Here is a 26248-nt window from a genome sequence, read left to right on the forward strand (position 1 = left end):
CTCCATGAAGCCCCTATTTTACCAATAATAATGCAGCCAAGAGATGGTGTGATGCAATGAGTGGTTTAAACATTTAAAATGCATGAAAACATATTTTCTATCACTTTGTTTATCACTCTTTACTGAGCCCGCACATGACATGCAGGAAAAAATATTAGGCTAAATCGTGTGCACGATTTACTAATTCGTTCCCTCAATGTACTAAAAATGCAAACAATTACTATTGCGTTCCCTCGATTTACTATTTCGTTCACTTAATTTATAAATTGTGCGCATGATTTCCTAATTCGATTGCTCAATTTGCTAAATCGCGCGCACGATTTAGCAAATCGAGGGAATGCAATAGTAAATCAAGGGAATGCAATAGTAATTGTGTGCAAGTTTTAGTACATTTGAGGGAACGAATTAGTAAATCGTGCACACAATTTAATTATTTTTTCTTGCATGTCATGTGCAGGGCTCCGTAACTCTTAAAAAGTAACTGTACACTAAATAATCTATCCCTCATACTTACATAACAATAGCAGTTTGTTTATTTTTGTTTTGCGTTTTGTAGATGCAGGCATTTTAATGGAATTCTGTGGCCAAATAATTGAGAGAACAGCAAACGTCTGCAAACAATGAAAGAATTTTAAGTATTTTTATCAGTACTGTGTGATTAAGACCAAAATAACATAATCCCAGTCTCTCTTGGAAACACACACACAGCCAAATACACACTGCATTGAACTCTATTCCTCTACTTTGTGGTTTCATGCATTAAGAAAAACTCTCTCTTTTTTTCCTCTTGAATACTTGTTTTCGTGAAATATTAAAGAGGTTACATGCCGTCAGATGAATTATGGGTGCTACATTGTTAAATCAATGGAACTGATTTACTGAATAGCTTAAAAAGGACAGAGCTTGTCAGCGTGCATCACCTTATTCTGTTTGGTTTTGCTTGATTGTGTTCATTTATTCTCTGTCCTCATGTGTGTAAGCTTGTTTGAATGACCGTTGCACCTTTGCATGCACCTTTGTGCCATCGCTAATTAGCAAAATCAATTACTACAAAAAACAGTGCAGCAAAATAACTAAGGATTAACCAGCACTGAGCTTTGAGTGCGTTTTAGATATACTTGGCAATAGACTCCAAGTTTATGACACTTACCCAGATACTTAAGTCCAGAAACAAACCTAATGCCAGTATGAAAATCCATATTGGCCAGTGCATTGAATCATGTGGTCCAGATGCAGATGTAGCATGCATTCCTCTGTTACTGTTGCAGTGGCTGTACTCAAAAGGGTGATAAACTGATAAGCTTTCTGATTCAGAACTGTGCTGTGTTTTATTAATATGCTGAGCTTTATTAATATGCAGCACTGCTATATCATTTGAATTCCTTGTGACTCATTATGTACGTACTGTGTAACTGTACATTCTTCTTTGTTCATCTGTTTAGGAATCACTCATAGAGTGACATGCCACCCATTAGTTGCATTTGCACTACTGTAGTAGTTTTATAACAGTTCGTTTCACTTTGCGATATTTACTGCATGCTGTCTGCCAGAGCTCCCTGAGCGTCATCCCTGGAGCATGTGCCACACTTAACAAATAACCCGCACACGCAGATGCTGCACACCAGAGACCGCCTCTATCTCTCTCTCTGTGCCTGTAAACATCAGTGCATGCTAGAAAACAGGGATTTAAATCATGCTTATGGTGTTCTTCCATCTTATATATCATAAGAAATTCATATGCATTTAGAGTTTCAATAAAAGGGCATGGCAAGACACAACATGCATAGCACGTCTACATTCAGACTAGTGAAAAGAAAACATCCAAAATACAAATTTTTATTAAACTAGTAATTTAATAACGTTTTATGTATTTTATTATTATTTATTTATTTTATTTTATTATAAAATAATAACTAATTATTTTATCAACTACTATCTATTATTGTCTGTAGATTTCAATTACATTACATGTTTTTAATGGCAGTGAGTTTTCTCCTGCAATTCAGCAGCACTTACTTACACCAAACCTTAGGTATTTACTCCTATTTATATTTTTATAGAGTGCTTTGTTCGTAAATAATTCACCTGATATATATTAAGCATTTTATTCCTAAAAGCAGGGCAAAAACTTTTTTTCTGCCTATTAACAGCATTTGACTGTTTGATTCTAATATGTCAACAAAATGTCAACAGCAGCATTGCTTGTGACGCCTGTAGATCTTCCCAGGCTTACCCCTGAGACAGGGCATCCCTGGGACGTCCCGTGTGTTCGCACACCCACGGCTAAGAGGAGGTCAGTGACATCACAAAGGTTGGGTTTGATGGGATTAGCGTTAGTGTGATGCACTTCCAACAGCAAAACCCATTACCTCAGCCACGTGCTAATGCTAAAGACATATACGCTAGCTGTTCATCATGTCTGCTGCGCTGTGAGCAATGCAAAGATTTGACTGAGATATATCCAACAAACATTTAGTGCCGAAACTGACAATGCAAGTAAAGGTGAGCGGAGGCTTGAGGAGTCCTCCAGACAAATTAGCAGGAGCTCTGCACGTGTCCGTCTTTATACATGATTTATGAGTCCTGTTTGAAAAATCTTTCCCTCGCTTGAAGTGTGCTTGTTCAAGTCATGTATTGTCATCTGATTTTACTTTAACAGTAAGGCACAGAGTTAAGGCACAGAGTGCTTTAAAATTAATTGCTTTCTATGGAATTCTGTTCCTGTCTACCTTTTATTTTATATATATATATATATATATATATATATATATATATATATATATATATATATATATATATATATTAATTCTATTTGTATAATTATAGTTATGTGAGCTGTAAAAAAGATAACATAGTTGTACTGTATGTATTTCTTAAAAAATGGTAGGGAGGCCGTTTACTTAACTGTTATTTTAAGTCATTTTTTGAAGGGCACAGAGGGCTGACAGGGTGCTTGATCACCTTAAAAATGTGCACTCTTTTGCTCTTGATTAAACCCTGCATCTGTTCACATTTTCACTATGGCTCTTTTGACCCATAATTGCTTGTATTTCTCTTTAGCTTTAAGGATCTTGTTTCTTGATTGGTTCAGAGGTTGAGGACATTCATGCACAAGCTTTTAGGCCCTCAGGGAATTTCGCAATAGTTTCCAGCTGGGAATGTTGTTTTAAGAAACATGTTTCCACATGTAAACAAATCACAAGAAATGTTGGTGGTAGAAGGCGTGTCGCGTGGAAGTATGTTTTATCATGTAGCATTTCTTTACAACACCAAAAACATATGCATGAACTGATATGTATATCTCGAATGTAAGAGCCATATGCATTTATGTGAATTTCAATCGGCAGTTGTTCTTTCAGCATGACTGTGAGTGTTAGAAACGTGTTTACTGCACCATTATCTGTGACGCACTTCAGGGTATTTAAGGGGATGAGGTGGCTTAACCTTCTTTTGTTCTCATTTAGTCTCCATGCGGACACAGGTGGTCTTCTCTCCAGAATATGTCCTCTCTGAGGCCTAATCTCATTTGGACTTCAAAGAATGTTTTACTTTTAAAAACTCTGCGTCTCTCTGTGTTTCATGTCATTTATTTTGTACCTGAAATATCTAGATCTTGACGTTTAACTCGGTTTCTCATTGTCTGTGTATGGAAACGATTTGAAAATACACTCTTAAAAACGAAGGCTCTTTATTGGCATCTACAGTTCTATACACTCTAAAAACTGCTGGGTTGAAAACAACCCAATTTGGGTTATTTTGGCAACCCAGCATTGGGTCAAAAAGGGACGAACCCAACACTGGGTTATTTTAACCCAACCAGTTGGGTTATCATGTTTAACCCAGCCTGCTGGGTTGCTTTTTTATGTTTTAAAATGACTACATTGCAGGGTTTCAAAAACCAGAGCGGGTGTTTTTTATCACTGTATTTCAGAAGGAAAACTACTGTATTTAGAAAATGTTCAAATTCATTTCGCATGTGCTTGGTGAGGCATCGTTTGTGACCTCAGCGCTGCACTCTAAAAACTGCTGGGTTGTTTTTTCAGCCCAAATGCTGGGTTGAGGCCGCTGGATAGGACTCAGGGATGTTTTAACCCAAGTTTGGGTTGAAAATTGTTCTCCGTTTTAACCCAGCGGGGCTGGGTTGAGAACGCAGACATGAAGGAGAGCACGCACGTCACGTCAAGATCGTACGTCTCCAGTGCGAGCAGCCGCCATTTTCTCAGCGTGAAAGAAGCGAGAAGCGAGTGAAAGACTATGGTAAGTAAATATTCAAAATGTAAAGTTATCGTTTATTGTTTACCCGGTTGTATGAAAGGTGAAAACAAAGAAGCTTAACGTTATATAAAAAAAAAAAAAAAAAAAAAAAAAAAAGGTTTTCGCCTCAGACACGGAGGTCTTAACGGCATCATTTAACGTTACTGAACGGAAGAGGTAATTTTAATATAACGTCCGTGAATGTATTTTGTAATATTTCAGACTTGTCAAGCTTGTGTCTTCATTGTCCTTTTGCCGAGAGTTAAAGACACAGAAGCGGTTTGTGTGAGAGTCTCAGACTGTGAGGAGGAGGATGTGTTCTTCTGAAGAGAGGGACAGACGGGTTTAAGGAGGGTAAACTTCAGAATAACATTGTTATCTTTATTTTTACTAAGACTAAAATAATGTTTGTTTTTTGTTTTTGTAGATGTTAAAAGCCAGAGACATGGGAGAGCACCATTCTTTTGAGATTTTATGTAAGTTATTTTTAGAAAGGAAATGTTTCTGTTGTCTCCTGTCGGTTTACTTCACATTTTGATGCAACAGTGTGATTACTGGCTCATTTCACTAAAACCATTGATGTCTGTGTTTTTCATTGCGGAACTCAAACCAACTTTGGAGTTGTCTGATTTGGGGAGTCATCACTCTTGGTCTTCCCTCTTAAAGGTAAAGTTCACACAAAAAATCATTTACTTGCCCTCATGTCATTCCAAACCTATAAGACTTGAATATATTGAAATGAATATATTTTTCATTTTCTCATAATTTTGTTAATCCATTTATAGTCTAGATAATCAGTATTTTCAAGCCTCATAAATACAGAGTTATTGTAGAAGTAATTCATTCCGATATTTATATATGAATAAATCTTAAATTATATGATAGCAAACATGTATGTTCAAAATAAAATACTGGTCTCCCAGACTAGCAATGGAGGACACAAATTAAGAGAATATTAAATATATTCATTTGTTTTCCAAAAATGAGCAGAGTTTGTGTGAGTCTGGAACATGTGGAGAGTAAATTATGACCATTTTCATTATTTGGTGAACTAAGCGTTTTAAGAGCAACCCTCCACGTACATGAACATTTGTGAGGTATGTGAATGTCATGTCTGTTTTAATGTTTCAGTAAAGAAGCTTTCTGTAAGCAGTATATTTATTCAAACAATATGACATGCCCTCACACTAGTGCTGCCATTATAGCCTTCACGAGAGCTGTGGTGGACCGAGACATTAAACAACCTCAAAGTGTTGAAACTTTACTGATGAAGTGCAGGCGGTGACTGGGATGAATACTGGTCAGAGAAGATATTGTCCTTTCCTCTAAACTGATGCAGCAGTGGTTTTAAAGGAGGACGCTGCCCTGGATGATGTAGATGTCACATGCTGTGCTGATGGAGCTTCTTCATGACTACATCAATTATGCTAAAGAGATCATGAAAGTTGACAGTGATGCATGATCTGTATTCATGGACTATGAAACAAACTGTAAGTGTATAATTTGTAAAAACAATGTTAAACGCTTTTTCTGTGTTGTTTAGTAGAAGAGTTTACACTCTGTCTTTCATACACATGCTCACATTCTTTCACACACAAACACGCACGCGCACACACACACACGTCTGTTAAATGTTATAATATCAGAGTTAATGTTGTGACTTATTTGTGTACTGTCATGCCAGAATAGTTGGTAAAGAACCTAACTAATTGTAAATGTATTGTATAATAGTGTTTTCGTATATTTTTATAAAATATATACAATTGAACAAAGTCCAATTTGATCTTAAGTTATATTCAACAAATGTTCAATGTTTTATGAACTGTAGCTGTTAATGCCATCCTTTTCTGCATTTCTTCTTACGTTACTTTTTGACTTTACTCTTGTTTTTAATAAATATTTTCCTTTTGATAATTATTATTTGTGTGTAAAAGTGATATTTAAAATGAACAATATTTCTAGGTTTAATGCCTAGCTCAATTTGGGTTCATTTTAACGTAGCAATGCATTGTTTCCCACATCCTTACACTCAATTCGTGGCAGCACTACGCGAGTTCATTTTCTGCCAGCAGGAGGCGCTAAGCGGGAGAGGTAGGTTTCCCCGTAACGGCTGCAAAGCAGCGCTGAGCTCACAAACGATGCCTCATCAAGCACATGCGAAATGAATTTGAACATTTTCTAAATACAGTAGTTTTCCTTCTGAAAACTAATTATATCATAATATCATTAAACTTGATAACCCAACTGGTTGGGTTAAAATAACCCAGCGTTGGGTTTGTCCCTTTTTGACCCAGCGCTGGGTTGCCAAAATAACCCAAATTGGGTTGTTTTCACCCAGCAGTTTTTAGAGTGTGCTTTGCAGCCTTTACCGTCGAAACCTACCTCTCCCGCTTAGCGCCTCCTGCTGGCAGAAAATGAACTCGCGGAGTGCCGCCACGAATTGAGTGTAAGGATGTGGGAAACAATGCATTGCTACGTTAAAATGAACTAAAATTGAGCTAGGCATTAAACCTACAAATATTGTTCATTTTAAATATCACTTTTACACACAAATAATAATTATCAAAAGGAAAATATTTATTAAAAACAAGAGTAAAGTCAAAAAGTAACATGTAAGAAGAAATGCAGAAAAGGATGGCATTAACAGCTACAGTTCATAAAGCATTGAACATTTGTCGAATATAACTTAAGATCAAATTGGACTTTGTTCAATTGTATATATTGTATAAAAATATACGAAAACACTATTATACAATACATTTACAATTAGTTAGGTTCTTTACCAACTATTCTGGCATGACAGTACACAAATAAGTCACAACATTAACTCTGATATTATAACATTTAACAGACGTGTGTGTGTGTGTGTGTGTGTGTGCGCGTGCGTGTGTGTGTGTGTGTGTGTGTGAAAGAATGTGAGCATGTGTATGAATGACAGAGTGTAAACTCTTCTACTAAACAACACAGAAAAAGCGTTTAACATTGTTTTTACAAATTATACACTTACAGTTTGTTTCATAGTCCATGAATACAGATCATGCATCACTGTCAACTTTCATGATCTCTTTAGCATAATTGATGTAGTCATGAAGAAGCTCCATCAGCACAGCATGTGACATCTACATCATCCAGGGCAGCGTCCTCCTTTAAAACCACTGCTGCATCAGTTTAGAGGAAAGGACAATATCTTCTCTGACCAGTATTCATCCCAGTCACCGCCTGCACTTAATCAGTAAAGTTTCAACACTTTGAGGTTGTTTAATGTCTCGGTCCACCACAGCTCTCGTGAAGGCTATAATGGCAGCACTAGTGTGAGGGCATGTCATATTGTTTGAATAAATATACTGCTTACAGAAAGCTTCTTTACTGAAACATTAAAACAGACATGACATTCACATACCTCACAAATGTTCATGTACGTGGAGGGCTGCTCTTCAAACGCTTAGTTCACCAAATAATGAAAATGGTCATAATTTACTCTCCACATGTTCCAGACTCACACAAACTCTGCTCATTTTTGGAAAACAAATGAATATATTTAATATTCTCTTAATTTGTGTCCTCCATTGCTAGTCTGGGAGACCAGTATTTTATTTTGAACATACATGTTTGCTATCATATAATTTAAGATTTATTCATATATAAATATCGGAATGAATTACTTCTACAATAACTCTGTATTTATGAGGCTTGAAAATACTGATTATCTAGACTATAAATGGATTAACAAAATTATGAGAAAATGAAAAATATATTCATTTCAATATATTCAAGTCTTATAGGTTTGGAATGACATGAGGGCAAGTAAATGATTTTTTGTGTGAACTTTACCTTTAAGAGGGAAGACCAAGAGTGATGACTCCCCAAATCAGACAACTCCAAAGTTGGTTTGAGTTCCGCAATGAAAAACACAGACATCAATGGTTTTAGTGAAATGAGCCAGTAATCACACTGTTGTTGCATCAAAATGTGAAGTAAACCGACAGGAGACAACAGAAACATTTATTTTCTAAAAATAACTTACATAAAATCTCAAAAGAATGGTGCTCTCCCATGTCTCTGGCTTTTAACATCTACAAAAACAAAAAACAAACATTATTTTACTCTTAGTAAAAAAAAAAAAAAAACAACAACTGATAACATGAAATTATAAAGTTTACTTGCCTTAAACTATCTTTCCCTCTCGTCAGAAGAAGCTGAGAAAACCTCCTCCTCACACAAGCAGACTTCTGTGTCCTTAACTCCAAAGTTAGTTAGAGTTCTGCAAAGATGGACATCAATGGTTAAAATAAAATATGAACATGTGATCACACTGTTGTTGCATCAAAATGTGAAGTAAACAGGCAGGACACAAGAGAAACATGAATTTATGAATTTATGAATCTAAAAAAAAAAATCTCAAAAGAATGAAGTTATCTTGTCTCTGGATTTCAACATCTACAAAAACAAACATTATTTTAGTCTGAGTAAAAATAAAGATAACGATGTTATTCTGAAGTTTACCCTCCTTAAACCCGTCTGTCCCTCTCTTCAGAAGAACACATCCTCCTCCTCACAGTCTGAGACTCTCACACAAACAGCTTCTGTGTCTTTAACTCTCGGCGAGAGGACAATGAAGACACGAGCTCGACAAGTCTGAAATGTTACATGTAAAACATACTTTTAACAGTTACCACTTCAACAGCCTCAAAATAATTATGCTAGTCTTTACTACACAATGCCGTTTCCTTTAGGAGACAAACATACATTCAGTTTAACCGCGAAAAAAAAAAGACAAATTAACATGAATGTAATCGTGACCATAACCGTCTATTAACGCCTCAAATAGTACAGATAATGTAAAATCTTATGTAAATATGACAAAATACATTCACGGACATTATATTAAAATTACCTCTTCCGTTCAGTAACGTTAAATGATGCCGTTAAGACCTCCGTGTCTGAGGCGAAAACCGCGTCCGTTTTTTTTTTTTTAATATAACGTTAAGCTTCTTTGTTTCCGCCTTTCATACAACCGGGTAAACAATAAACGATAACTTTACATTTTGAATATTTACTTACCATAGTCTTTCACTCGCTTCTCGCTTCTTTCACTTTGAGAAAATGGCGGCTGCTCGCACTGGAGACGTACGATCTTGACGTGACGTGCGTGCTCTCCTTCACGTCTGCGTTCTCAACCCAGCCCCGCTGGGTTAAAACGGAGAACAATTTTCAACCCAAACTTGGAGGATCTGGCTGCAGACTTGCACTTGCACTCTCAGACACTTGCACTTCCGCTAGTGACATCACTTGCAGTCTTTATTTTTTATTTAGTTGAATTTTTTTTAACACTTTTTGTTTGAATTTTATAACAGTAGCCAGGTGGTGAAGACAAGAAAAAATAAACTAAATTGCAATGTCACTTGCAATCGCTACTTGCACTCTCTGCTACCTGCGACACTTGCAATCGACACAAATCGTGCGTGTTGCCAATGGTGACAAGACACTGTGGTGGTGATTAAACGATTAAACCTAATTTAGTACTTTAACGTGCAGGGTCCTGCAAGAAAAAGACAAGACCGGCAAATCCGTTGCCAGAACAGCAGAATATGAACGTTCGCCTAAAGTCTCTCGCTAAGCGTTTTCCTCCTGTAGAAAAACATAAACACTTAAATGTCTTTGTCATTTAAGATACATTATGTGTTTTATTTATAATGATTTTCTATAGGAGGAAAACGTTTAATGTACAATTTAACGCACTGCATTCTGTACTCGTCTGCTTGCCTGTACAGAGTTGATCCTTTTAAAATCACTTAAAGGTGCCATCTGTCATATCTGGCAAAAAAATCAAGTCATACTCCACATTCCATACCAGATGGGGGCAGTATGCCTCAATAAAGTGAATTGGTCTACTCCAGAGTAACAAACGAGAAACGGCATAGTCTCTATGCTCCGCCCCTACCTTCACAACAACCCTAGAGCATAGCTGAAGCCTAAGAGGACATTTTGCCTCCAGAGGAACGTTGGGTGATGTCAAGTGATTTTGAAACATGACATCTTCAAGCTACTCCCCTTCACCTTTAGCAGTGAATTTGTTCATATTCGTTTTGTTCATATTACATTGAGTTGTATATACACATTATTTGAATTAAATTAATTTGACCGACAGCATTCTGTCAACATCATTGGTCAACATCAGACAGCTGATGTTGACCAAGCTAGCGCCAACCAACGTAGCATTCACCATGAGACACACGCAATTGACTCTTTTCACACGCTTTCATGCAATACATCAATTTTCTCACGTACAGAAAAACCACGAAGCAAAGAGGACACGGAGACCAACAGACTAGACAGAGCAGGTTACTTATGATATAAAAAAATGGGTAAGTTATAGATAGCTAATTATCAAACGCAGCTACGGTTAGCCATCGCTAACATTAGCACGCTTATAGAACAGCCTTCGATACATTTCTATGTTATAACTTCCCGAAAAAAAATACACAAACATATAAAACAAACTTCTAGCGAAATACTAACAGCATCTAACTTACCAATCCAAAAGAAATGTTGCAAGTTCGGTGTCGAACCTCATTTCTTTCAGGTCCATCAGTTGTCTCCAGCGATTGAAAGCAGTGCCGATGTTTACTCTGGTTCGGCTCCTTTTCTTATCGGATTTGATTTGTGATTCCGAGCGCGGTTGTTTCCCTGTAGCGGGTGGTGGTCTCTTGCCAAGGGCTTAAGTCATCCTTCCGCTCTCTTCCCTGAACTGAAATGTAGTGGGCTGTACTTTCCACATGATTGACATCAGGTTCAGGTACGCCCACAAGCCGTGCGAGTTATTCGTGTATTGCAGGTTGGCTGGTGGTTATGTTGCCCGCATACCGCCTCCCATGGCCGAAACTGGTATTACGACACCTGTCGGGCCGGGGCTAGTAATGCTACTGCTAATTAAGGTTGATATCTCTGCAGCACTATAACTTGACATTTTTTTAATGACATCATCGCCCTTATTTCTTCTCATACTTTTGATGCGTGTAGGTCATTTTTTAAAATATTTTTACCTCAATTTTTGCACATGGCACCTTTAATGCATTTCGTAATGCAAGTTCATATTTGCTGGTCTGTATATACGTTGAGTTAACAACAAGACATATAGACTAGGCCTACTGAATTGTCTTTATCATCTTAGTATTTAAGCATTAAGCATTTTGCTGTATGGGAGGACAGAGTTTGCGCTTTGTGTTCATAGCCATCTGCTTGCCTTGTGGTACATTAAATAATAACTATATATAGAATTTGGGCTTTTAATTGAACTTAAGGTATCTTAATACATTATGCCATATTAAGTGTTTGTTGTTTCTACAGGAGAAAAATGCTTAATGAAAGACTTTGTGCATTGCATTCATATTCTGCTGTTCTGGCCACAGATTTGCCGGTCTTGTCTTTTTTCTTGCAGGACCCTGTAAATTATAGTAGTAGGCATACTTATTTAGTTTTAATCGTTTAATCACCATCACAGCGTCTTGTCTCCATTGGCGACACGCACGATTTGTGTTGATTGCAAGTGACGTCACAGGAAGCGGAGAGTGCAAGTGGCGATTGCAAGTGACATTGTATCTTTTTTCTTGTCTTGTTGTCCGAGACAAAAATGTGCCATACAGCATCTTCAATGAGAAGGCTGTCGGTGCCACGCTTGCCAAGCAGGTCCTGGAGATGCGACGGTGCAGAGGGAGCAAAAGTGTCCTGTGGAGAGGATCATTAAAGCAGTGAGACAGAGTGAGACAGAAGCTGAAGCTGGCAGAACACACCGACAGTAACTCTCTCATCCCAGGTGATCGGCCACATGGCAGTCACTAATTAAACCTGTCGTTAGAAAGAAATGCATCCCTCTTATTACAGGGCACCACTGACACACTTCCAGGATGAGTGGCGTCTGTCTTCACCGCATTTCTCTAATGAGTAGAGCATCTTGGGTAAATAGAAAGACAAACCGACAGCCTTTGATGTCAAATTAGGCTTAGCAGACATTAGGGAGAATGAAAGAGAATCATATTCAGCTCTACAAAGCCTGCTGTATCATATTGAACAAACATTTCTAAATGGCTTCTAAATGATCAACATGATTTAAACTTTGCTAAAAAAAAAAAACGGTTGTACACAATCTCTACATATTTTCTGTCGTCTGATTGATAGTTTATACTTTTTTGGAAGTAAAAGGCCTTTTAGTATGAATGTAAAAACATCAGTTTGTGGTTCACGTGCATTTTTGCTGTGAAATCTTTACTGATTTTTATAAATTAAACACAAGTATAACTTATATTGTTAGTAACTCAACAAAACAGAATTTTTTTGTTTCATTTTTTAAGAAAAAAATAATTCTGAATCTTTATATCTTGTCAGGCTTTAAAGGGTTAAAAAAAATTTTTAAGTGATGTCAAAAATCTGTTGCTAATTATAGCTCTGTTTCATCTAGCCAGTTAAACGTGTTTCACAGCATTCATAGTCACATTTGTCAAGCTGAACCTGCCTGGACTGTGAATCTGATCCACTGAAGGGCTTTAGGAGATCAGCTCTGGCTATACGTCTCATCTTGCACCCTTGCACCTTTTTAAACAAGTCTGACCCACATATACTGCAGAGATGGGCATTTTTACATTTACCTTTATTGAATTTGGCAGACACTTTTATCCAAAGCCATTTATATTGCAATTAAGGTATTTCTTTGTTTAGAAACTACTGTAAATAACATTTACTATAACTTTTGTATATTTTCTAAAAATAACAATAATCTCTGCATTTGCATCTACAGATATTTTATTATAATTCATTTATACTACCATTTAAAAGTTTTTAAAAGTTGATTTTATTTTTATATGTTTTTGAAAGAAGTCTATTATGCTCACCAAGACTGCATTTAATTGATCAAAATACAGTAAAAACTGTAATATTGTGAAATATTATAACAATTTAAAATATCTGTTTTCTATTTAAATATATTGTAAAATATAATTTATTTCCGTGATCACAGCTGTATTTTCAGCATCATTACTCCAGTCTTCAGTGTTACATGATCATTCAGAAATCATTCTAATATGCTGATTTGCTGCTTTATATCTGCTTTGTAGTTTTTAAATACAGAAGTAGAAAAGTATCGTTTGAGGGTGTTTAGGAGCTTCAACACAAGACAAAAAAAGAATTGTCACGATGGCCATGGAAGATGAAAGGCTGATTGGTTTATTAAGTTAAAAACATGTATCGTGTGACTTGTGATGTCAATTGATGGTCGTCTTGTGTTACAGTATCTGCTGGTGGCCGTAATTATACCTGCTTGACCAAACCATTGTGTGGCGGCAATGAAGAGTGCATATAAATGAAGACGCCACCTTCTTTATAGGGAGTTCAGTCGGTGAGGGAGGGACGGATCTGAGGTGAAAGAGCGGCTAGTTAACTTGATCTAAGAAAAACATTCCAACGGTGCTTCCCAAACAATCCCGGGTCAACAATCCTAAGCCTTTTGATGCTTCCAGAAGCCACACTGATCTTTCAGGACATCTGGAGTTACTTTAGTTTTGTGTCTTCTGCTCCAGGGTTTCGTAACAGACCCCCACCAGCCTGTGTATGTAGAGAAGAATAGCTCGTCAGTCATCAGTCATCTTACTGCTGTATTGTTCAGTGATGTTGCTACTCATAAATCATGGTTTCATCATCAACAGGACAAACATGGTTAAGTGAGCCATTGTTCACAAGTCTCAGTTTCACAGACGGCACTCCTCAGGTGCTCTGAGTCTTTTATCAGTCAGGAACCTGTTGTATTGACATAACTCAACACCATCCGCTGATTCAGGTCTCCTGCATTCATTTACTAGTTACAATTGCAAATGGATTAACCATTCATCCATACATCCATCTATCATTCCTTCCGTCTGTTTGTCAGTCTACTTTCCGTTCTATTTATCTATGTATCACACAAAAAAAAAAAAATCTGTGACATTTACGGTAAATACCAGCAGCTGTGGCTGGCAGAATTTCACTGTAAAAAATATGGTAGCAACATTTTAGGTTTTACAGATTTAACTTAAATTCACGATAAAATACCATATTATATTATCTGATGTTATGTTAATAAACCAACATATTGAAGCACTAATATATGTTTTGAACCATTGTAATGCACTGATAACCACCAAAACCGGTGGCGATGAGAAAGTCACATGATGAACCAAAGCTCATTACAAACTAAGAATAAACAAACAAAAAATTTATTTCAATAAAAAAAACATTCAATATGAAGTGTCATGCAGGGAATTCTGGGAGTATCAATGTACAGTTTTTTATATTATTATACAATTACTTTTTCCTTTTTCACTTCCAAAAGACATTTTTAACAGTATTTTACTGTAAAATTACATTTATTCACTGAATATAGTATGGAAACTTACTGCTAACCAATTACGAGGTTTTCACTGTACCATTTTTACAGTCTTTTACTGTTAAAATCACAATCATTTTTTTTATAGTCTATCTATTGACTGTAAATTATACAATTACGTTTTCCTTTTTCAATTCCAATTTTATTTATTTTTTTCCCAGTATTTTACTGTTAAAGTACATTAAATGTAATTACATGTATTCACCGAATATAGTATGGAAACTTACTGCTAACCAATTAATCGTTTTTTACTGTACCATTTTTACACCCTTTTTTACTGTTAAATTACAATAATTTTTTATAGTTTATCTATCTATCGATCCATCGATCTATCTATCTATCTATCGATCTATATATCTATCTATCTATCATTCAAATATAGGTTTTCTAGTTTTCTGTTTGTGGCCTCAGTTCAAATGAATGAAAAAAAGTGTACATTTCAGTGTAAAATGTTTTGTGTTTCCATCACACTTTCGTGTTTCTTTTGATTATTTCTGAGACGGACCAAAATACCAGGTGTAAACAAGGGCCTAAAAAGGAATCCATTTTTTGTTTTAGCAACACATTTAACATTTCTGAAGCTTGAGTCATCTTTCATGTGAACCCAGTTCCAATAGTAAGACCGAGGATGAAGCAGGTAGAGGAGTGCAGGGCGCTGGGACACAGCTGGCGGAGTGGATCCGTGCAAAGCGATGGCTAAATGAGGGGTGGCAGGAGATGTGATTGTGTCGTCTCTGGGTCTCCATCGTAGACACTAAATTAGACCAATCAATAGAGGTCTCACATGGGGCTGTTGCTCCTCCAGCCCTCGCTTGTTCTCTCTCCTTTTATTTTTCCAGAAATGCTCCACTGTCTCTAAGTCAGCATCTGTGTCCCAAAGGCCATCTCCAGCTGAAGTTAACTGATTAGAGCAGGTTTTCCCAAACAAACTAATCAACTAGTTGGCCATCCTGAACCATATCAGGCTGCAACCCAAACTGTTCAATGGAAGTGCAATTGTGAATCTTTTGTGTATTGTGCTGTTCAGATCTAAGTTTGGTAAACATTATTAAATAGAGTTGCTTTGTGGAGATCAGATATGAGAGTATCGCCCTCTAGTGGTGTTTAAAGGAAACACAGTGACATAGACTCTGGAAGGTTTATTCTTCCATTTAATCACAGGATAATTTATATTTGTGTGGTATATAGCTTCACTCCTGTGATGTGATTGGTTCAGCCAACCAGTAGAGTTGGCCCATCACATGACGATATTCATCAACTAGAATACAGCAACAATTTAGTGTGCTTGTTTCTATGAGGTGCACAGAAACAGGACTGCACCTGTAGAGGGTTTTGTCTGCACCCCAGGGACCGTGGGTACAGTGCTGATAAAATTGCAGATGTTAGAAACTGAAGGTTTGACTAGCTATTTACAGCTGGATACGACCAGGTCACATAATCAGAAAAAAGACTGAGGCACATTTTTATTTTATTATTTATTTTCATTTGTTTTATTTTGATACTCATTTATTTGTATTAAATTACATATAAATGTTTGTCTTTTAATTAAACATTTTTTTATAAACTTTTACAAAGCATACATTTGCAACAACTACTTTAAATTGTTTTCTTTATTTTTAATCTGATTATTAAGTTACTAATTTAGCTAATACATTTTTTAAAGTACACATTTAACCCAACTATTATTATTATAAAAATTGTTTTAAGTTTTATTTGTTAAACTTAAATTGATTTATGTTTTAATATTTCAATAATTAAATTCACCTTTTATTAATTTGGCAGACATTTTTATCCAACCATGCAAATGCAACAGCAATTATTCTACATATTTCTAAATATTGTTTAATTGCACTTTATTCATTTATTTTTGTCAGATTGCACCAGGTGAACTTTCATAGAATGGTTCAAGTGCCCATAAATATATTACAGTTTTAATCCTAAATTCATATAGGATTCATATCTGCTGTGTTCAGTGGTCATACGTTCTGCCCGGTTACCCGATCAGGAACGACCCAATAGCAGCCCGGCACTAAATGAATCATCAGTTTCAACACCACAATCCTTTTAGAGCAGATGGGATCAATGAAGCCATATCTTCTTCTCTGAATTAGTCAGAGTTTTCTGTTTTGTAGAGAAATGAATAGTCAGGGGAAGAGGCTTCATGATTCCCACAAACATCTGCTGCTCTGCTGTTTTCATCACCAGCGCTGAACACACGCTCATAAATCAACACATTCAGTTCACCCGTCCACGACACGTACACTCACGCTTCTCTTCAGCATGGAGGACGATGCCTGAGCATTCAACAGGGCTTGTAACAGTGTTATTTTTTTTCCATTAAATTGTGTATTCTAGTATTTTGAAAGCAGAGTGACCAATGAACATTAGAGAACAAATGATAATGTGTTTTAATATGCAAAAATTCTGGATTCCTATGAACATTTGTTTTGCAACATATTTGCATAAAACTCCATCAGAATTACTTCAAAACAGAAACATGTACATACATAATATTTGTCAGAAAAATGATATGTTTATTTAAGCTTTTCCATCTTTTTTGGTGCTTTAATTTCATTTATTTAATTTAATAAATTTTAACATTCAGGTGACAATTTCATGGCACATCAGATAATTGCAGGGAGATTCATCATCTTTAAAAATGCCAATTTATATAGGTAATCTCTAAATGACCAAATATGATCAGTATGCAACAGTGCGGCTGTAACACCAAGCAGACAATACCAGTCAATAAACATCAAGTCAAAATAAGTTTCATCAGCTCCGGCGGTAAACTAGCAGGTATCTGGGCAAGAGCATATCACTGCTGTTCCCCACGTATGAGGTTCAGTGAGGTGCTGAATATGACTATGAATGCTCAGTGTCTCTGCAGCAGAGACGTTACAGTGCCCCGTGCTGTGTTCATAAAGCGAGGACGGGGAAAGAGATGAGCTGATGTCAAAGATGAGTTTACCTGCTCGCACCGACCTCCTGTCCCTCGAGCTGCTTGCCAAACTTCACTGCATGTCCACCAGCGGCTCCCCATTTGGCACCAACAAACCCATCGACATTAAAGCCTGGAGAAGATGGTAACGTTTGTTATTTACTGTTTTTAACTACCTTGTGTTGGACTCTGGAGGAGCGGCATTCAGGTTTTTAGCTGTTTCCTTATGTTGGGCTGCTGTATCTTCTATGGCTGTGTGTTATGCTAGTGTATGCACAGTATTTGTATATTCTTAAAGCGAGTATTGTGGAGAAGCAGAGCTAAGGCTGGTAATGTGTTTATACCATCACTTAATCACATTCGCCTTAAAGAGATTAATAGAGCCGTATCAGGTGAGAGACACTTGCTCGGATTCACCCGTTATAGAGCAACCTACTGAGAATTATCCTATTATTAGTGTTATTTCCAACATAGTGACACTTTTACTTTTGGAATTCAACTGTTGTGATCAGAGGAATGCAAGCTGATGAAAGCAAATAAGTTACAAACATTTGTTTTTCTCAAAATGCACAAAAATATTTGATATACATGTGCATCCAATAACAAGGATGAGGATTTGACACATGGTGGAGTGATGGGTGCTGCTGCTAATCGGCTATGGAAGGTTTAGTTTATTACTTTCAGTGCATTAGCTGTCATGAACTAACAATGAACAATGTTCTTAGCATTTTTTACATTTCCTTCATTTTAATTTACTAGCACATTTTTTTAATTCATAATGACTTCAAATATGGCTGAATTCGAATAAATTCAATTCAGTTCTATTGTGCAATTAAATTTAATATTCAATATTTAAATATTAATATTTTTATATTTTACTTAAATTAAATTAAGAGTGATATTGACTAATAGATGGCGTAAATTTGTTTTATTTTTTTATTTTTTGGGCTAGTTCATGATAATGTTAAACTTTAATAACTAAATCATGAATGGACATTAATAATTTTCTGGCAGATAATGATGTCAAACGGTGTTTAATTCAGTTCAGATGACTTACTTAAGCTTTTAGTTTAATTCAGTTCAGTTCTGCTTATTGTAATTGTGCAATTAAATTAAATATTTCATATTTGTATAGCTATATTTGAAGTATTTGCAATTATTTTATATATTTGATATTGTAAAGTTAATTTTGTTTATTTACAAATTAACATTAATATAGAAACAAAATATATTTTAATATACTTTAAAACAAATATTTTTTTATTTTATTTATTTATTTATTGTTAGTTCATGATACCAAATGCATTAACTAGTGTTAATAAATTATACTTTACTGGAAAGTGTTACCAAATACTATTGCTTAATTGTAAAGCTGGGGTCTGTCACGCTGTCTGGTCTCGGTTTCCCTGAGTTTCCACTAGTGGTCTCACTTCCTCATAGGCACCTCACCGTAGGCACTACAATTCCCACAAAGCCTTGTCCCTTCATCACAGTAATTGCACTCCTGTTAATTGCACTCAGGTGTCTGCACTCCTGTTAATTGCACTCAGGTGTCTTCACTTGTTAGTCATTATCCTCCCTATATTAACCAGTCCTTTTCTGTTTGTCTGCATGGAGTCCTTTCTTTCCGTCACCCAGTTTCCTCGCCTTCCGAGTTCCTTTTCCCGTTCCTGTTCCTATTCCTGTTTATTTATTTATTTGTTTGTTTGTTTGTTTGGATGGATTTTTGGTTTTGACCTCTGCATGTTGGATTCTGAGTTGGATTAGCTAAATAAACCCACACTGCGTTTGGATCTCTCGTCTCCTGCATTTCACTGGGTCTCCGATCGTAACAGAAGGACTCCATCCATGTCGAGATCCAGCGGTGTGGGACTTCATTCCCGTTCCCCAGCCAGTATGGTGGAGTGGAGGGCGAAATATTTGAAATTAACCCCCTCCGCCAAGAGGGCAATGAGGTGGGTGCCATGACACAAATGTTCAGGTCCCTAGCTGAGGGGATGGGATATAATGATGCGGCCCTAAAGGACACTTTCAACACCGGGCTGGATGACCCGGTACCTCGAATCGAAATGGAGCAGTTGGACACTTATAATTTCTGGGAGTTCGTATTCTATTTACAACATCGGTCTCTGTGGAATAGTGATGGGAAGTTCGGATCATTTTACCGACTCGGACTTTTGAGTCTCGTTCAGCAAAATGAACGAATCTTTTTTCGAGTCATTTCGTTCATTTCATTCATTTTAGCAAAATGTAATGAAAATGTTATGTGTTACTTCCCCAACACATCTAGTACTTACGCAAACGTTGATCACACTAAAAACAATTACAAAACTAAAATGCTATAAGATACAGAAAAAAAAATCATTCTTTACCTGGGTCTTTAGTCTGTGATTAGCTCACGTCACCTCTTATCTGACAAGAAGTCCTCGGGTTTAAGTCATTCCTTAATCACGTGACAGCCACATACGCAAAACTAACGCAGTCTTGAGCCGGAAAGAGAATTGATTAGTTTATCTCATGAGTCTTTCGGGTCTCGGGTCGAGTTTGACTCGTTCCTTAATCACGTGACAGACCCATACGTTATTTCTGACATTTTCTGTCACTGTGTTTTTGTTACTGTTTGTTGAGGATCTGTGGTTTGTTATTATTTTATAAATAAATAAAACCCTGTTATAAATAAAATATTGATTAATTTGTCTTTTTGACTGTCTATCGGTAAATAAACACTAGGCTATATAATAACATAATAATTCAAGCTTACAATAAAAAGTATTTATACTAGTTTGTTCATTTTTACTCCAATTTTGAGTTTGCTGGTATAATAATTGCTTTTCCTAGGCAGACTTGACATATTGGTGTAATATATGTATAAGAAGATTGCTCAAAAAAGGACATAATGACATATACATTAAAAGCAAATAAAGTTTTGAATTTGAATTATTAATGTTAGTTTAAAACATTAAGGTTATGATAACTTCAGCTTTAACAGTTTTAACCCAGCTCAGAGTGAGGAGGATACTTCAGATCCTGGTGCGACTGCCAGTGCAGGGGCCATGTTTTGGGAAGACTTTGACGAGAGGGTAGCAAGCTTGAGGCCTTCTGCTACCTCTTCTAAGACCTCAGATGCTATAAAGGTGCAGGCCTACCTTGCAGAGCCACTCTTACCCCGCACATCAGACCCTCTGGCCTGGTGGAGGAGATGTTCACCAGTATACAAAAGCCTTTCTGAAGTCACAAAGACAAGACTTTACATTGTGGCCACATCTGTGCCATCTGAAAGAATTTTTTCTAAAACTGGGCAGATTATCTCAGATAGAAGAAACAGACTCAGCCCATCCAAGGTCAGGGAGCTTGTTTCTTTTTAATGCAAACATGCCTTAAAGCAAGTCCTAAAAATATAGCCACAGTGTGTTATTTATTTTAAAGCTTATTTATTTTTATTTATTTAGAAAAAGACTAGCTTGTTGTGCAATATTTTTGTTGTTGTTGTTGTGATTTTAAAGGTAATTTGTTATTGTTATAAGGCTCCGTAGCTTTAGTATCTCTTAATTTTCATTTATTTTTATTTAAATGGTTTAAAATTATTTGGGGAATAGTTATCCTCTTTGATATAAAGTTTTTATTTTGGCACAAAAGTGTTATTTATTTTAAAATGTATTCATTTTAAATTATTATATAAAAAAAGCAAAGCTTGTTGTGCAATATTTAGTTCCCTTTCGAAAGGGAACTCTACACTACGTCAGAATGACGCTTTGGGGAACGCCTCAGGCGTGACAGGTGTCTGAAATCACTATCAAATCACGGCAATCATAATGACCGGCGACAGCCCGTGAATCATTAACGTGAATGATTAACGTGCGACCTGCAAGTATAAAAGGGAGCCTTGCAAACATGACAAACATCTTTTCGTCTTCAGGGACTGTCTGTTTGATATCGCTGGAAAAGTCGGCAAAGAAAATGAAACGCACGGAGAAGGCTGAAAGCTTCAGGAAGTGTGCGGATCCGTGCCCAAGGTATTTGACGCCGGGTGATTCACACGAACTGTGCGTTCTCTGTCTGGGCAAAGAGCATGCACAGGCGGCTCTTGAGGGAGCTGTCTGTGCAAACTGTGAGAGTTTTGCTTTGAAAACGCTCCGCTCTCGTCTAGCCTTCTTCTCGAGTGAGGAGGGCTCACCATCTGTACCTCGTGGCTCAGGTCCCGCTCGCGCTGAGGCAGAGCGGCGACTCGCGTCATGGGGTTCCCAGAGGGATCTCGCCGATCGTCTTGAGAGGGGTGTTAACCTCTCAGATGATTCGGCGGATGACGAGGGTGAGTTGCAGGTGGATGACGAAGAGGATTTTTCTCCTACTGTTCCTGCAACAGATGCTCTTCAGGACGGGCAGGTGATGGATGAGGAGGAGGTCATTCAGGTGGACCCTGAACCCTCTCAGCCACCCTGCCCCGTGTATGCTGAGCTGCTGGATGTAATGGAACGCGCCACTGACAGGTTGCAACTGCCATGGCGGCGCGTTAGGGGAGAAGTTGTTCGTGGCAGGCTGGACGATCGATTTCTCCCCGGCCATAGACCACCAGCTCAGGCGAGCCTTCCATTTCTTCCTGATCTCCATACTGAGATCGAGAGGGCATGGAAGAACCCATACTCTGCTCGGATCCACCGACATCAGCGGGCTAGTTTCGCTGATGTTGAGGGGATCGGCGAGTATGGGTATGTGTCGATGCCGCCCATTGACGAGACGTTTGCAAACCATCTCGTGTCTGGGCGGGCGTCGACACTGAGTGCTCCAGCCCTGCCATCCAAACCGCTCAAGACCACAGCGCGTTTGAATGGCAGAGCATACACGGCAGCGGGTCAGGCCGGTGCTGCCCTGCACACTATGGCGGTGTTGCAGGCGTACCAGGCCGACCTGCTAGGGGATCTCGACCAGGGGGCAGGGCTGTCCCCTGAGGCGGTGGCTGAGCTGCGCCGCACCACAGATCTTGCTCTCCGGGCCACTAAACAGACTGCCGCTTCGATCGGTCGATCGATGGCGGCAATGGTGGCCACGGAGAGGCATCTGTGGTTGAACCTGGCTGGCATCGGGGAGAAAGAGAAGGCCTTTCTCCTTGATGCACCGGTTTCGCCCTCTGAACTTTTTGGCACCTCCGTGGAGGCGGTGGTTGGAAAGTTCAGGGAGGCGAAGGCGCGCTCAGCGGCGTTTAAGACCTGTATACCGCTGAGATCCGGATCCGAGCCCAGACAGGCGGGAGAGCCTGGCCCTTCACGACCTGAGGGCCGTAGACAGGGCCAGAGAGCTAGTGTTGCCTCTCGTGCACCCCCTCCATGTAGGAGCAGGTCACAGAGGAGGCGTGACTCCCGCAGGAAAAAGAAGGATCTGAGGGAGGTGATCCAGTACAAACGATCACAGCGTTAGTGATGGATCATCTCCTGGAGGGCTGTTACTATCCTAGCCCTCTCCTCTTTTTCCCGACTCCCCAGGCGTTTCTTACACCAGGCCTGGGGCTGGGTCTAGGATGAGAACAAGGTTCTGATGGCCCGCCTCGGCTTGGTTGGTGAGAGCGCCTCTTTCAGGCATGTAAAGTGATGGCCCCCAGGTTCATAGAGAACTCTCTGGCGAGTCTTCACTCTGCACGCCGCAGGTGAACTGGTTGGTTTTTAATATAATTTCTGTGTGTATACTAACACTGATTTGTATTTCTCTACAGACCTTGTTCCCTGTATAGACCTAGGGAGTCATTCTTAGAGGAGCAATGAGGTAAGGTATTGGAACTTCAGGGCCCTGAAGCCCCCCCCCAGCTTGTGGCTAGAACGATTTAGGGAGAAGCTCAAAAAAAGATTTGACTCCCGTGTGAGTAGGTGATGGCCTTCCTGTCATGACATTTTTATGCGTGGCTGGCCACCACTCATTTCTATGTTAGCCTCAGGGCTTTAAGCCGCCTAGGGGTAGAGTAGTTGGTCTTCCTAAAAAAAAAAAAACTTTTTTACTTTAGGTTTAGACTGACGCTGGCGCTTCAGATAGATCTTATGTCCTACCTTTCGGTTTGTGACATTGGTATCCTGAGTACTTCGCTCCCCTGGCAGTAGGTTGAGTGTTTCACAGCCTCTCAATCAAGTAGGCTGTGGCTCCTCCGAGCCCTCAGGTAGATCTATGCTTGTAGGTCGGCCCTAACCCGGGCCGCCTCTGTAGCTGGCCTAGGCTATGTTTGGGATGTTGGAGGCGTTTTGCTAAGTATAGCTGCCGCATTTTATTATGTGTAGGCTTCCTCCCCGAGATTTCAGCCTCCTCCCTTAAATGGGAGTTGTTGGCCAAAGCCCGCCCCTTTCACTGCATTCAGGGGTGATAGAGTAATGCAGGGTGGTAGTTGAGGTATGATCCTTCAGGCGGGTCAGGCTGTCTTTCGCTCTGCGATGTGATAGTTTGCCAGACCCTGCCGAACAGAGCTACTTGTTTTTAGGCCTCTAGAGCTGGCTCCACTCAGCCCGTTGAGCTGAACCGCTCGGACGATGGGTGAAAGTTGGTTGGCTTGCAAGCAAGCTCCGCTCCCCCAGGCTGGGCACAGGACAAATCCCTGTCACCCTTTGGAGCCACTTGCAGGCCCGCTCCCTGTCTAACATTTCAGGGGCATATGGTGTTACTCCCCCGCTAACGCAGGGTAGTTTTGAGTAATCCATTCTCAGCTCTGTATTATCTACCTCACACCATGATGGCTCCGGTTGAGCAGGGAGTTCTAACTACATTTCATTCCGGTATTTGAACTCCGCTCCCTTGAAGCCAGAGCATTGCCATGAGTTGATGCCCTTGCATTTAGTAGGTAGGCCCTTAAAATGGGGCCTCCACTAGGCAGAGTGGCGTATGTTGTACTCCCCTGCTATGAGGGTATTGCTTTTTGCTGAGTACACTGCCTTTGGCAATGTGATTAGGTACCAGGATGCTGTAAGCGCTGTAGTAACAGTTTTTCTGCCTTGAAGGCTGCACAGTTAGGTAGTAGGCCCCAGCAGGCCTCCTTGACTGGGTAACCCCTAAGATAGGGCTCCTAGGCCAGCTCACCTTTGGTGGTTGGCCCTGGTAGTTTGGGCAGAAGACTCACTACCGAGTAGTAGGTCTTAACAGGCCTCCTCGGAGGTGGGTCACAACATTGTGGAGCATACACTAGGTCAAAACTTTAGGAAAGTTTTTTATTAGTATGGTTCCAGCAGTGTTCATTAAAGTAGCAGAAAGACTCGCTATCAGCTAGTAGGCTCGACCGGGCCTCCCTGTTAGGCGAGTCCCCAGCAGCAGTACACATCCAGCTGATTAGACCGTTTCAGGAAGTAGGCCTCTTCAGGCCTCCCTGAAGATGGGCTCCCACATTTTTTGTGGAGATCAGGTAGTAGGCTTTACTAGGCCTCCCTGAGGGCTGAATCCCTCATACTGTGGTACTAAGTGGCCCTGAGGTTGAACTATCAGGTAGTAGGCCTCATAAGGCCTCCCTGAAGGCAAAGCCCCATAGACAGTCAACTGGACTGCCAGTCTGGCCCACTGTCAGCTGTGGTTTTCAGGTAGTAGGCCTCTCCAGGCCTCCCTGAAAGTAAGCTCCTTCATGTCATGGTTCTCTGGTAGTAGGCCTCACCAGGCCTCCCTGGAGTTGAGTTCCAACATACTTTGAGTTTCCACTTAATGTGGGTTTTCTGGTAATGGGTAGTAGGCCTCTCTAGGCCTCTCTGTAAGCGAACTCCTATGTACTGTGGTAGGCTTCACTAGGCCTCCCTTAAGTTGAGCTCCCAGGTTTTGTGGTTGTCATGTAGTAGGCCTCTCCAGGCCTCTCTGTAAGTGAACTCCCATGCGCTGTGGTTATCAGGTAGTAGGCCTCACTAGGCCTCCCTGAAGTTGAGCTCCCACATACTGTGGTTATCATGTAGTAGGCCTCTCCAGGCCTCCTTGGAAGGTTAGCTCTCACTTACTGTGTGTTCCACTGAGCATGGTTTTTCAGGTAGTAGGCCTCTCCAGGCCTCTCTGAAAGTGAGCTCTCACGTTTTATGGTTATCAGATAGTAGGCTGCACCAGGCCTCTCTGATGGTGAGCTCCCACATACTGTGGTTGTCAGGTAGTAGGCCTCTCCAGGTCTCCCTGAGTAGTTTCACAGTGGTGCTGGGTTTTGTAAGCTAGTGGCCGCTTACTTTCAGTTTAGCAGACCTTATCAGGCAGCTACCAAAGGTGAGCTTGCGCCCTGGCTCGACTCAAGTTTTTATTCTCTGCTACGGGTTCCCTCCTGGAACCTCTTTATCTTGCTACAGCCTGGTTGCCTACCAGGTAGATCTAATGCTCCCCTCACTGAGGGTCAGTATGAGTATGTGGTCTCCTGAGTCTGATCAGTCGGTCGTAGGCCTCTCATGAGGCCTCCCAGTTAGATCAGTCCTTAGGCCCTCACAGGCCTCCTTAGTGTTTTGAAACACAAACACTGGGTTGATCCGTGGATCGAGTAGAGAAACTCCCCTCGCTGGCAAGGGTTGTAATGCACTATGCTGAGTCATACTCTCCAGGATATCCCGTCTCTGAGATCCGGTCCGAGTGGTTCACTGCCTGCTCCGCAGTCCCTCGGGTTGGATGCCTTCCTAAAGGCAAGTGTCCAGAGGCTCTGTCTTCGGACAGACAGGAAGTGGCCA

At 39.5% G+C, this 26248-nt stretch overlaps 1 protein-coding gene and 2 long non-coding RNA genes across 9 annotated transcripts in view; 2 read left to right on the forward strand and 1 right to left on the reverse strand.

Annotated features, from left to right (window-relative positions):
- The window catches only part of LOC132132863 (cAMP-specific 3',5'-cyclic phosphodiesterase 4D-like), a 216261-nt gene that overhangs the window by 133763 nt on the left and 56250 nt on the right, over window positions 1-26248 (forward strand). The window lies entirely within an intron of this gene.
- Window positions 4856-5769, forward strand: LOC132132866 (uncharacterized). Its single transcript, XR_009429099.1, has 2 exons — window positions 4856-4920; window positions 5533-5769. It is a non-coding gene; the product is annotated as an uncharacterized LOC132132866 (long non-coding RNA).
- On the reverse strand, window positions 7237-8485 carry LOC132132865 (uncharacterized). Its single transcript, XR_009429098.1, has 2 exons — window positions 8086-8485; window positions 7237-7473 (listed from the first exon to the last, which is right to left on the reverse strand). It is a non-coding gene; the product is annotated as an uncharacterized LOC132132865 (long non-coding RNA).

This window comes from Carassius carassius, chromosome 49 (genome assembly GCF_963082965.1).
Source record: "Carassius carassius chromosome 49, fCarCar2.1, whole genome shotgun sequence".
NCBI classification, from domain to species: Eukaryota; Metazoa; Chordata; class Actinopteri; order Cypriniformes; family Cyprinidae; genus Carassius; species Carassius carassius.